Source organism: Triticum aestivum, chromosome 6A, assembly GCF_018294505.1.
Source record: "Triticum aestivum cultivar Chinese Spring chromosome 6A, IWGSC CS RefSeq v2.1, whole genome shotgun sequence".
NCBI classification, from domain to species: Eukaryota; Viridiplantae; Streptophyta; class Magnoliopsida; order Poales; family Poaceae; genus Triticum; species Triticum aestivum.
This window is the reverse complement of record NC_057809.1, coordinates 66,881,016-66,893,280: the sequence shown is the minus strand read 5'-3', so window position 1 is coordinate 66,893,280 and position 12,265 is coordinate 66,881,016. Positions and strand designations below refer to the sequence as shown.

Genomic DNA, 12,265 nt, shown 5'->3' with positions numbered 1-12,265 from the left:
TCCGGGCCGGGCCCGGACCTAGGTTATTAGCTACAGGCTTTATTAGGCCTGGGCCGAAGCCCCACCCGACTTATGCCCAGGTATAATTGCACCCTCCAACTCTCAAAATCAGAACAATTACCCTCCGCCTTGCCTTGCCCCGGTTTCGGTCCAGTCAACACATGTTGACTAGGCCAACTCGTCCAGTCAGCACACCATGTCAACATTTGTCGAAAATTTGTTGATTTAAATGTGATGATTCTCTAAATCTGCTTGTTTAGGTTTAACTTTTTAGTTTTTATTTTTCCTAGGTAAAAGTGATCTAAACGCTCTTATATTTCTTTACAGAGGGAGTACATGACTATTTTATGAGTTGCATGTCATTTCTTTTTCCGAAACATGAACATTTTTGTAAGACTAGCAAACATATCCGTGCGTTGCAACGGAAAAAAAATGCATGCTTTTAGTATAATATAAGCACAACTTAAGATCCCTCCATAGGTTCACCTTATATATTTCAACATTGGCCACATTCGTGTTGTTGCTTATTCTCTTTCCTGCCAACCATGGTCGCGTTGTCCACCTGATCGTAATGTTTCTGAACGTGGCCAATCTCAAGGTGATGGTCTCGGCCACTACCTAAACTCTAAACCCACACACACTTGCCATTGAACAACATTGTCGCGAGTGAATGTCTAACAGTTCTAAACTAATCTTGTCGAGCGGCCCTTCCCGAGCTACGACTTGCACCTAATACATATACCGTCTGTCCGTCTTTCATACGCCCATTCATTTTTAAATTGTATATTTGTTTTTCAAAATGCATCGACTTTCTTTCTCAAATGCATAAATACTTTTTAGATCACATGGACTTTTCTAAAGAGCATGAATTTTTTTAATCACAAAATATTTGTAACATTGAACACTTCTTAGAATTACATGAACAATTTTTTTGAGAAAAAGTTGAATAATTTTCAATTGGTGTGAGCATTTTTTGATATATGAACAATATTCTTAAAACTACATAAACATTCTAAAATTCATGAACAATTTTTAAAAACTGCATGGCATTTTTTTAAAGGCACAACCACATAAAATTAGAACATGCGTAAATTGAATTTTGGATGTGTGGCAAATGATCAGATTACACGTCCACACGTCTAATTTTTTTTCTTGCTATAGTGAACCGGAGGAGAGCTATTCTCAAAGATCTACTCTAGTTGTGCCCTGAGCCTGTGCAATTTTCTCGTTCGTGACTACGTGGCTCGGTAAGGAAAAAAAAGGCACCACGTGAAGTGCTACACGAAGGATATTTTGCGTTAACCGGTCAAAATACCCATGGTCTTGCGAAGCAAACCGTACAACGCCGGAGCATAGTGCGGCTGCCAGCGTCCTCGCCACGCACGCACCCATTAGGCCTTGTACAATGGTATGTGCTTAGAGGAGGTGTTTAAAAAAATAAACCAGGCTTTTCTTAAGCATCGATGTTTATTTGTACAGGGTAGACGCTAAGCACCTCCCATTGTACAAGGCCTTAAACGCCCTTTGCGTTCGGCGTTTACTCCTGGGCCGGCCCAGTCGCTATTGCAAGTCGAGGAACGTCTGACTTACAGACAGGATATATACATACATTAGTACCACCTTGGATATAGAAAATAATGGAAACAGACGACGGATGATGGACGGACGAAAACAGACGAAATTGCGGTGGTAAGAAGCAATAGCCCTTTATTATTAGATAAAGATAAAGATAAACATCGAAATTACCTCTAGCCCGGAGCCAGAGGAGGGTCGGTGACACAATGCCAACCCTAGTGGTGGGACACTTCGAAGGTTTATTTCATATATAAGAATATTTTTTAAATATGCGGAAATTTTATCAAGGCACATGAACTTTTATTTTCACATGTGAACTTTTTCTAACAACATATGAACATTCATCTTTTTACATACGAGAACTAAGAAAACACATAAAAAAGTGCGAACATTTAATTTTAATACACGTGAATTCTTTTGCAACATACGAACATTTTTCCGGCATACAATAGCATGTACCCCGTAAAACAATAAAATTTTAAAAATGCATGGACATTTTTTGAAACACATGACATCTTTTGTACACCACCTGAATATTTAATTACTTATTAAAACGGCTATATGAAATTTCGAGATAAATAGTGGAGTATCTTTTAAAGATTTATATAAAAAATCTTTTGAGAAACAAAAACTAGTGGTGGCCCAAACTTGCTAGTGCCAGCACGACGTTCCAGGCCGGCACGCCCATTTTCGGTGACCCATATTCTTCCTCCGCTGGAAAAAAAAAAGAGACCAGGGTTTAGCAGTCCAGTCCCCCCCCCCCCCGGCGAATTTCTCAAAAAGGAGACTCATTTCTCCAAGGTCCGGCGGCGGAGCTCCCCTCTTCTCTATCGCGGCCCCGTTCGTTCGTGCCCAAGGTTCCTCCTTTTCTTACTTCTCCAGCCTTAATTTGTTCGCTGGTAGTGGTTCCTCGATTCTACATGCAGTACATGGTTTTTGTTTCGGTAAATCTAGTAGTATAATCATAGGGCGCTCTGAAACTGGCAAAAGCGCCACCGTCGATGAACCCCGAATCGTGAGCTGGGGCGCTGCTGGCCCGAGCCCATGGTATCATCCAGCCCCGGATCTGGTAGGTCTCGCCACCATAACTGCTCCGGCCGCTCCTCCTACATCTAGCGCCGCCGTTTCGTACACTCTACCGCGTGCTTACTTCCAGTGGCAGAGAAAGCTTCAAGCTAACTCCCTTGCACAGCTAACCAAGCTACTCTGCCCCTGCACCCGGTTCAGACTATATGGATTAATCTCCCCTGCTTTTCTTGTTGTCGCATGTCTGTTTTGGTAACTGACTCAGCAATGGCAAAAGAAAATGAGAGGCTGGACAGAGGTGATAGATTGTTGTCGCTTCTCTTTGGTAATTGCATCGATTAGCTCCACAACTGATTATTTATTAGCTGTCACCAAATAAATAGGTTCAGACTGAGCACATGAGTCTTGTCTTGAGGAGTTGTTGCTTGCATCAATTACTCAATTCTAGTTTCTTTCTTTGCATTCTCTTCGTTCGTTTGTTATTCAGGCTCTGCTACTTACGGCGGTAGTTTAGTTTAATGATGTGGCTCGTAGCTTCACTGTTTCTTGCTAGCAATGTAGGGATAGATAAGGTGTTAGATACTTCAATTAATCTCCATTCTTATAAGGAACACACAAGTATTGGATAGATACAGTAAATGCCCAAAGTTCGTCAGTATATTCTTAGCAATTAGCGCTGCCAGTGTGATCTCAATCTTTTCACATGCTTTATTCTGATATATGTACCATAAGTTTTAGTCCAGCTTTTTGGTTGTTTTCCGAACCTTGATATTACCTGATTGGTACAGCTGAATTTGCTCGATGGACGACCTACCGGAGGCTGTGGTGACAGAGATTGTCAAGAAGATCACCAGGACAAGTGATCTGAATTCTCTTTCCCTTGTGTCAAAGGGGCTCTACACGATAGAGGGGAGTCAAAGGGGTGCTATCTGCGTTGGTTCTGGTCTTTGCACTGCTACAGAAGCATTAACATCACTGTGTGCCAGGTTCACAAATTTGCAGAAATTGGAAATCGATTACTCTGGTTGGATACCTGGACATGGAAATCAGTTGGACAACAAAGGCCTTTTTGTATTTTCATCTCAGTGTTCCTCGCTGATTGACCTCACCTTAAGTTTCTGCTCACACATCGATGACTCTGGGCTTGGTTGTTTAGCACATTGCAAGAAATTGGTGTCTCTCAGGCTGAACTCCACACCACAAATAACTTTGGTTGGGCTTTTCTCAGTTGCAGTTGGTTGCACAAGTCTATCTGCTCTCCACCTTATTGACTGCGAGAAAATCGACAGTGTAGAGTGGCTGGAATACCTTGGCAGGGATGGATCGTTGGAAGAGCTTGTAGTGAAGAATTGCAAAGGAATCAATCATCAGGACTTCCTAAAGTTTGGTTCAGGATGGATGAAGCTCCAGAAGTTTGAGTTTGAGAGGAAAAGAGGAATATATGATTTTTCTTTAGGTTGTGAGTATTATGATCGAGGGCAGGCCTGGCGCAGTGGTGAAGTCCTCCCCACTTGTGCCAAGAGGTCCTGGGTTCGAACCAGCCTCTCTGCATTGCACTTTGCAGGGGTAAGACTAGGTTCCTATAATCCCTCCCCAGACCCCACCTTGTGTGGGAGCTTCTATGCACTGGGTCTGTCCTTTTGTGAGTACTATGATCCATCGTACAATGCTCACAGCATGTATATATATGATTTCTGCTGTGAGAGTTTGAAGAATTTAAGGTTGGCACATATTAAAACCTGGCCAGAAATAGGACTTCGTGTTGTCCTAGGGAAGTGTAAAGCATTGGAGAACCTTTGGCTTGAGTATGTTCGTGCACTAAATGACAATGACATGATTGCATTATCCCGGAGCTGCAGCAACCTTAAAAGCATCTCACTTTGACTCAACCTGCAGCGCCATTGTAGTGAAGACGGCTATTGTGAAACCAGGACGTCATTTACTGATAACAGCCTTTATGCTCTAGCCCTCAACTGTCCTATGCTTCAGATCGTAGACCTCCGATTTACAGGATGTTCCCGTGACTGGCCATCAGAAATAGGATTCACACAGGAGGGTTTTCTGGCACTCATTCAGTCCTGCCCAATTCGTGTTCTCGTGCTAAACACCGCCAACTTCTTTGATGACAAGGGGATGAAGGCCCTCTCATCCTCATCACATCTGGAGACACTCGAGCTTATATTGTGTCATTGGGTAACTGATGCTGGGATGCGATTCATTGCACACACCCCATGCTTGAGTAATCTCACACTTCGGGCATGTCATAAAGTTACTGATGTTGGAGTGGCTGAACTGGGACGTGCACATAAGTTAGAGTCTTTGGTCATTGACCATTGTGGTAGGGTCTCTCTGCAAGCTGCACAGGGTGTTACCAAGTCAGTTCACTACTCCAGTAAGTGTTCAGATGCCCTTATGAAGAAAATTGGTTTGATTGACGAGTATTGATGAAGTGGTCTCCAAAATTTTCATTAAGTTTTTGACTGTGCACCATTGGACAAGGCTGTGCGGTGCATCATCCGACCCAGATTCACTTGTCTGAACTTTTGTCGCCTTTTACCTTTGCTGCAACTATTTTCCTTTATGGCAGTCTAATGATGAATCATGGAAGGCAGCTGATGAATGAAACTTTAATAGTAGACACCACTTGTGTATTACTATCAACCGTAATTCTGGTTGCTTAATTTCTACCCTCTGTAGCCGTTTGGAAACCGGCATAAGTAGGCCCCAAGATTCCCTGTTTTTGCGTGGAGGCACTATATGATCGTTTGGTGTTATTTATATTATTTAAGCAAATATCATGAACCCTCTTTTATTGCGGAAGTGATTTTGAAGACAATATATTATACATCTGCCTTCTATGTTCGGGTCGCAATTTTGGTATGGAATCAATGTAGTAATAATAGTCCAAGTTTTTGATGGACATGTATAAAGGCGGCATGCTTGTTTTGTTGATATCGACTCTATTGGAGGATGTCTTTCATTGCTTCTCAAAAGAATAGTGCTAGTTACTAGCATAAATGTGGATGTTTAGATTCCAAAATGCCCTGATGTTCAAGAACAACTGAAACTTGAGCAACTACTGAAGGCATATAACATAGTCCCTTTCTAACTTTTTATAAGACGTTTTTAGAGTCCTTGACAGTGTCAAAAACGTCTTATATTAAGTAACTGTGTGCTAATTAAAGGTAATCACATCTCTGGACATCCAGCACTCAACAACATTTTGTTCTTACCTTTTTGAGGGGGTCGCATCCCTTTTTACCTATGAAGAGTGTATGAAAATAGCAGAAATTAAGACACCATTTGAGGGATGAGATATTGAGATTCATTTGTTCGTCTGTCTAGTACAAAGATCCTGAAATTGTAAACCGCTCAAAGGGTTCTGATTTTCTGAATCCTTTTATTTTAGTAATAACAAGACAGATCGTTGCTAGTTATGCATTCAATGCAGACGTAAATTCTGAAACGAAGGTAATTTAGAGAGGGAGCTTGTTCACAAATCACAAGAGCAACGTTGCTCCTTTACAAATTACGGGAGCTCATCAAGATGCTAACTTTGCTGGCTGTATACTTTGTGTTGTACTTTATGCTTAAGGTAAAATGAAACATGTGCCTTTCCGTAGTTTAAAATAAAGGGAGATACTTTTTTTACATTACCTCCTGCTGATCGTGGAATATTTACTACTCCCTGCGATACATATTAATTGTCACTGATTTAGCAAAGTTGGCGGGAGTAGTTTGTTTCTGTTTGTAATTAGTTGAGAGTGTTTAACTTCTGTGTTGGCCTGACCGAGGAGCTCGTCCAGAAGACCAGATGTAAGAGAAATTTAAGAATGTTTGTTTTGCCTGCATCCACCGCAACCACGTCCGCGAGATGCAAAATTGTTGTTTGGTTACATGTAGAAAGGGATGGGCAGACCGGATGCCCTTAAAGCAACCCTCAACCAGGCTCCGAGGGAATGGCCAAATCGGACACTTCAGTGATCAAGACCCACATAGGCGCTGTTACGTTGCATTGCTATGGGCCAAACGGGCCAGTTAAGTACAAGGTACATATGCAAATAAACCCCTATAGAAGGGAGAAGCCACACAACACTATATCACCTGACACCCCCCTCGAACTTAGGGTGGGTCTACAACACTGAGTTTGGAAAGAAAAAAGTTGTGCTGAGTTTGGGTTTGTGCCTTCGTGAAGAAATTTGCAAGTTGGAGCTCGGAGGGCACGAACTGGAGAGCCACAATCTGGTCTTGCACCTGCGGTCACGTGTAAGAAGCATCCACACCAATGTGTTTCGTGAGCTCATGCTTCACAGGATCACGAGGAATGCTGATCGCATCGATGCTGTCTGAAGAAAGAGGAGTCGGTGCAGTAGTAGAGACCCCAAAATCATCAAGAAGCCACCGCAACCAAGTGACTTCAGCTGTCACTGCTGCCATAGCCCTCAACTCAACCTCAACACTCGAACGGGAAACTGTTGTCTGTTCTTAGTCTTCCAGGCAATCAAAGAGGAACTAAGAAAAACACAGTAGGCTGAAAGGGATCGACGATCATCATGATCACTAGCCCACATGGCGTCAGAATATGCCTAAAGCTCTAAGGAACTCGAAGAAGGAAAGAATAAGCAGCGAGAGGAGGTTCCACGAAGATAGCGCAAAACCCGAAGCAGGTGGGAGTAGTGAAGCTGAGTAGGAGCAGAAACAAACTGGCTCAAAATGTGGACAACATGAGAGATGCCATGACGTGTGATGCCAAGGTAGACAAGGCTCCCAACAAGGTGACGATATCGGCCGGGGTCCCTAAGAGGCTCACCATCAGTGGGCCGAAGGTGAACTCCAAGCTCCATGGGAGTGTCCACGGTGCGCTGATCAGAAAGACAGGCACGAGCAACAAGCTCCTGAGTATACTTCTCTTGGGAGAGAAGAGCGCCCTCAGGCATAGAAGACACCTCAAGACTAAGGAGATATTGAAGTGGACCTAGATCTGACATCAAGAACTTGTCACTGAGACGCTTCTTCACAAAATCAATGAACGGGGAGTCATCCCCGGTGATTATCATGTCATAGACATATAGAAGAAGAAGCGTCCGACCACGAGGGGAGGTGTGAACAAAGAGAGTAGGGTCGTGGTCGCTGGCTTTGAAACCAGCATTTGTGACAACGGAGGAGAAGTGCTGAAACCAGGCACAAGGAGCTTGCTTAAGCCCATAAAGAGAACGCCGCAGACAGTAGACCATGCTAGAAGGAACAAAGTATCCTGGAGGCGGCTGCATGTAGATCTCTTCACGCAGTTCACCATTGAGAAAGGCATTCTGCACATACAACTAAGAGATAGACCACCGGCGGACAGAGACAACTGGTAGTAAGGTCCGAACCGTGGTCATGTGAGCAACCGGAGCAAAGGTCTCATCATAGTCACGCCCGTGCTCCTGCTGAAAACCACGGGAACAAGCCGAGGCTTGTAGCGCTCAAGGGAACCGTTAGAGTGAGTCTTAACCTTGTAAACCCACTTGTACGTGAAAGGAGTGACACCAGGCAGTGAAGGTACAAGATCCCAAGTCTCAATGCGCTCTAGGGCAGCAAGTTCCTCTGCCATAGTGTGCTGCCACTCCTGATGGACGGCTGCCTCTCGGTAGGTCATGAGCTCTAGAAGAGCGGCATACTCAAAGCCATCCTGTTCAATTGGCTGCATAACATGCTGATCAAGAAGGGCGTACCGAGGAGGAGAAACAGGAACAGGACTAGAGACCCCAGTGAAGGAGCCGAAGGTGACTGTGTTGGTGGCACACTAGGAGCATCGTCACGAGGACGACGACTATAATGCAACAGAAATGGTGGAATCTCAAAAAAGCTAAGTGGATCCCTCGATGAAGGAGCCGTAGGTGACTGGGGCAGTGGTGAAGGAAGAATGGGAGCCTCCGAGGAAGAAACCGAAGGAGATGAAGATGGTGGGGATGATGAAGGAGTAATGGAAGAAAACTCAGGAAATGTCAGAAAAGAGATCGACTTATGAGTGGACGAACCATGCATTATGGATGTGGAGCGAGGGTAGTAAGGGTAAGACTCATCAAACATGACATCTCAAGAGATTCTCATCCGGCGAGCAACAGGGTCATAGCAGCGATAACCCTTATGCTCGGTGTAGTACCCAAGAAAGATACACTCAGTTGACTGCGCAGTCAACTTATTGCGCTCTCGTGATGGGAGAAGGATGTAACAGACACAACCAAAACTCCGCAGATGACTATAACCAGGAGATGTGTCAAAGAGATGCTCAAAAGGGGTACAACTTTGAAGGACGGAAGAGGGTTGTTGATTAATGAGAAAAGCAGTCGTGGAGACAGCCTCATCCCAAAAATGAGGCGGAATGTGAGATGAAATCATAAGAGCTCGAGCTATCTCAAGCACATGGCGATGCTTGTGCTCAACAACACCGTTCTGAACATGAGCACCGTGTCAAGAGAATTGAGGAAGAGTACCCTGTTTAGCCAGAAAACGATGATGTGAAGTCAAAATGTACTCACCAGCAGAGTCAGCACAAAAAACACGAATAGAAGAGTCATATTGAGTGCGGACCATAGTAGCAAACTATTGATAAATGGAGAGAAATTGAATGTGAGAAGACATAAGATAAATCCATGTAAATCTCAAGTAATCATCAATAAATATCACATAGTAGGAATGACCCCCTTTCAAAATGAGGGGAGCTCGCCCCCATACATCAGAGTGAACAAGATCAAAAGGACATTGTGACTCAGAATCACTAGATGGATAGGGGAGTTGCAGCTGTTTGCCAAGCTTGCAACCCATACAATGTAGAGCGGTGTCTCCAGAAACAGAACCTAAGACACCACTTTCTACAAGACTAGATAGCCTAGAACCCAAGAGATGGCCTAACCGACAATGCCACTGAACAAAAGAGGTGGTGGATGCAATGACTGGAGCAATGGCGGCAGAGCTGTTCGACTGGTTGCCCGAGGAAGTTGAAGGAAGGCGCAACTAATCAAGTTCCCATAGGCCCCGAGAGTCGCTGCGCCTAGGAGTAGTCCCCACCAGAAGCCCTATGCATCGGTCTTGAGCACAATAAGAGTCGGGTTCAAGAATAATACAACAACCATGATCAACAATTTGACATGCTGACATAAGCTGCATAGTCAGTTTACGAACATGAGACACAGTGGGAACACTAAAATACGACGTAGAAAGTGTGTCACGCCCAACAACGGGAAGCGAGGAGCCATCCACTGTGTGAAAACGGAGAGGTGTATAATGAGGACTGAGTCCAGTGAGACAAGAGTCATCCGGTGTCATGTGAAAGGAAGCACCAGAGTCAAGAAACCATGAAGATGATATACTGGGGGAGGTGGTGGTGCAGAACTAGAAGCACTAGCGGCTGACCTATGTGGTGAGGATGAGGTAGAGGTAACCAACCGACGAAACAACAGAACAATCTCATGCTTAGTGGGGGAGTTCTGCTGAGGACCTGACTGAGAAGAGCTCCTAGAGACATGCTGACCACGTTTCTTCTTGTTTGCCAGATCTCACTTCCTCTTGTAGCACTGATAAGCAGTGTGTCCCGGATTGTTGTAGTAGTTGCAAAGAAAACCGGAAGGAGTGTCCGCCGCAACCGGAAGGAGTGATTGAAAACTTAAATATACGTGTGAATAAATAAACTACACTATGTCCCTAGTAGGGCTCTACTAGACTAGCTCATTGATCAAAGATGGTTATGGTTTCCTCACCATAGACATGAGTTGTCCTTTGATAACGGGATCACATCATTAGGAGAATGATGTGATGGACAAGACCCAACCGTAAGCTTAGCATATGATCATATCACTTTAGTTTTTGCTACAACTTTCTTCATGTCAAGTATCTATTCTTAAGACCATGAGATCATGCAACCCCCGAATACCGGAGGAATACCTTATGTGCTATCAAACATCACTTCATAACTGGGTGATCAGAAAGGTGCTCTACAGGTATCTCTGAAGGTGTCTGTTGGGTTGGCATTGATCGAGACTGGGATTTGTCACTTCGTATGACGGAGAAATATCTTTGGGCCCTCTCGGTAATACGACATCGTAAATAGCTTAAGCAATGTGGCTAATGAGTTAGTCACAGGATCTTGTATTACGGAAGGAGTAAAGAAACTTGTTGGCGATGAGATTGAACTAGGTATGGAGATACCGACTATCGAATCTCGGGCAAGTAACATATCGCTAGACAAAGGGAATTGCATACGAGATTAACTGAATCCTTGACATCGTGGTTCTACCGATGAAGATCTTTGTGGAATATGTAGGAACCAATATGGTCATCTAGGTCCGCTATTGGTTATTGACCGGAGAGATGTCTCAGTCATTTCTACATCATTCTCAAACATGTAGGGTCCGCACACTTAATGTTCAATGACGCTAGAGTAGTATTGGGACATGTGCATTGGTAACCGAATGTTGTTTGGAGTCCTGGACGAGATCCCAGACACAACGAGGAGCTCTGAAATGGTCCGAAGGTAAAAATTTATATATGGGAAGTCCCGTTTTGGTCGTCGATAAAGTTTTGGCATTATCGGTATTGTACCGGGAGTGCCGAAAGGGGTCCAGGGGTCCACCGGGAGTCCACCTGTCCGGGGGGCCCACATGGGCTGTAGGGGGTGCGCCTTTGCCTATATGGGCCAGGGGAACCAGCCCCAAGCGGCCCATGCGCCAAGAGGAAGGAGGAGGTAGAGTCCTAAGGGGGAAGGTGCCCCCCTAGGTGTTGGGGAACGCAGTAATTTCAAAAAAATTCCTACGCACACGCAAGATCATGGTGATGCATAGCAACGAGAGGGAAGAGTATTGTCCATGTACCCTCGTAGACCGTAAGCGAAAGCGTTATGACAACGCGGTTGATGTAGTCGTATGTCTTCACGATCGACCGATCTAGCACCGAAGGTACGACACCTCCGCGATCTGCACACGTTCAGCTCGGTGATGTCCCGCGAACTCACGATCCAGTAGAGCTTCGAGGGAGAGTTTCGTCAGCACAACAGCGTGGTGACGGTGATGACGATGCTACCAGAACAGGGCTTTGCCTAAGCACCGCTACGATATAAGCGAGGTGGATTATGGTGGAGGGGGCACCGCACACAGCTAAAAGATCAATGATTAATTTGTGTGTCTATGGGGTGCCCCCCTCCCCGTATATAAAGGAGTGGAGGAGGGGGAGAGGCCGGCCCTCCTAGGCGTGCCCCAAGGGGAGTCCTACTCCAACCCTTCCAAGAGTAGGAGTAGGAGAGAGAGAAGGAGGAGGGAGGGGGAAGGAAAGGGGGGTGCCGCCCCCTCCTTGTCCAATTCGGACTAGAGGGGGAGGGGGCGCGCGGCCTGCCCTGGCCGCCCCTCCTCTTCTCCACTAAGGCCCAATAGGCCCATTACACTCCCCGAGGGGTTCCGGTAACCCCCCGGTACTCCGGTATTTATCTGAACTTGCCCGGAACCCTTCTGAAGTCCAAACATAGTCATCCAATATATCGATATTTATGTCTCGACCATTTCGAGACTCCTCTTCATGTCCTTTCCGGGACTCTGAACTACCTTCGATACATCAAAACACATAAACTCATATTACTGATCGTCACTGAACGTTAAGCGTAAGGACCCTACGGGTTCGAGAACTATGTAGACAT

General features: G+C 45.0%; 1 pseudogene; it reads left to right on the top strand.

Moving 5' to 3' along the window:
- The first annotated feature begins 2,340 nt into the window (after positions 1 to 2,340).
- On the top strand, positions 2,341 to 5,394 carry LOC123132073 (F-box/LRR-repeat protein 14-like; annotated as a pseudogene).
- Positions 5,395 to 12,265: the final 6,871 nt, after the last annotated feature.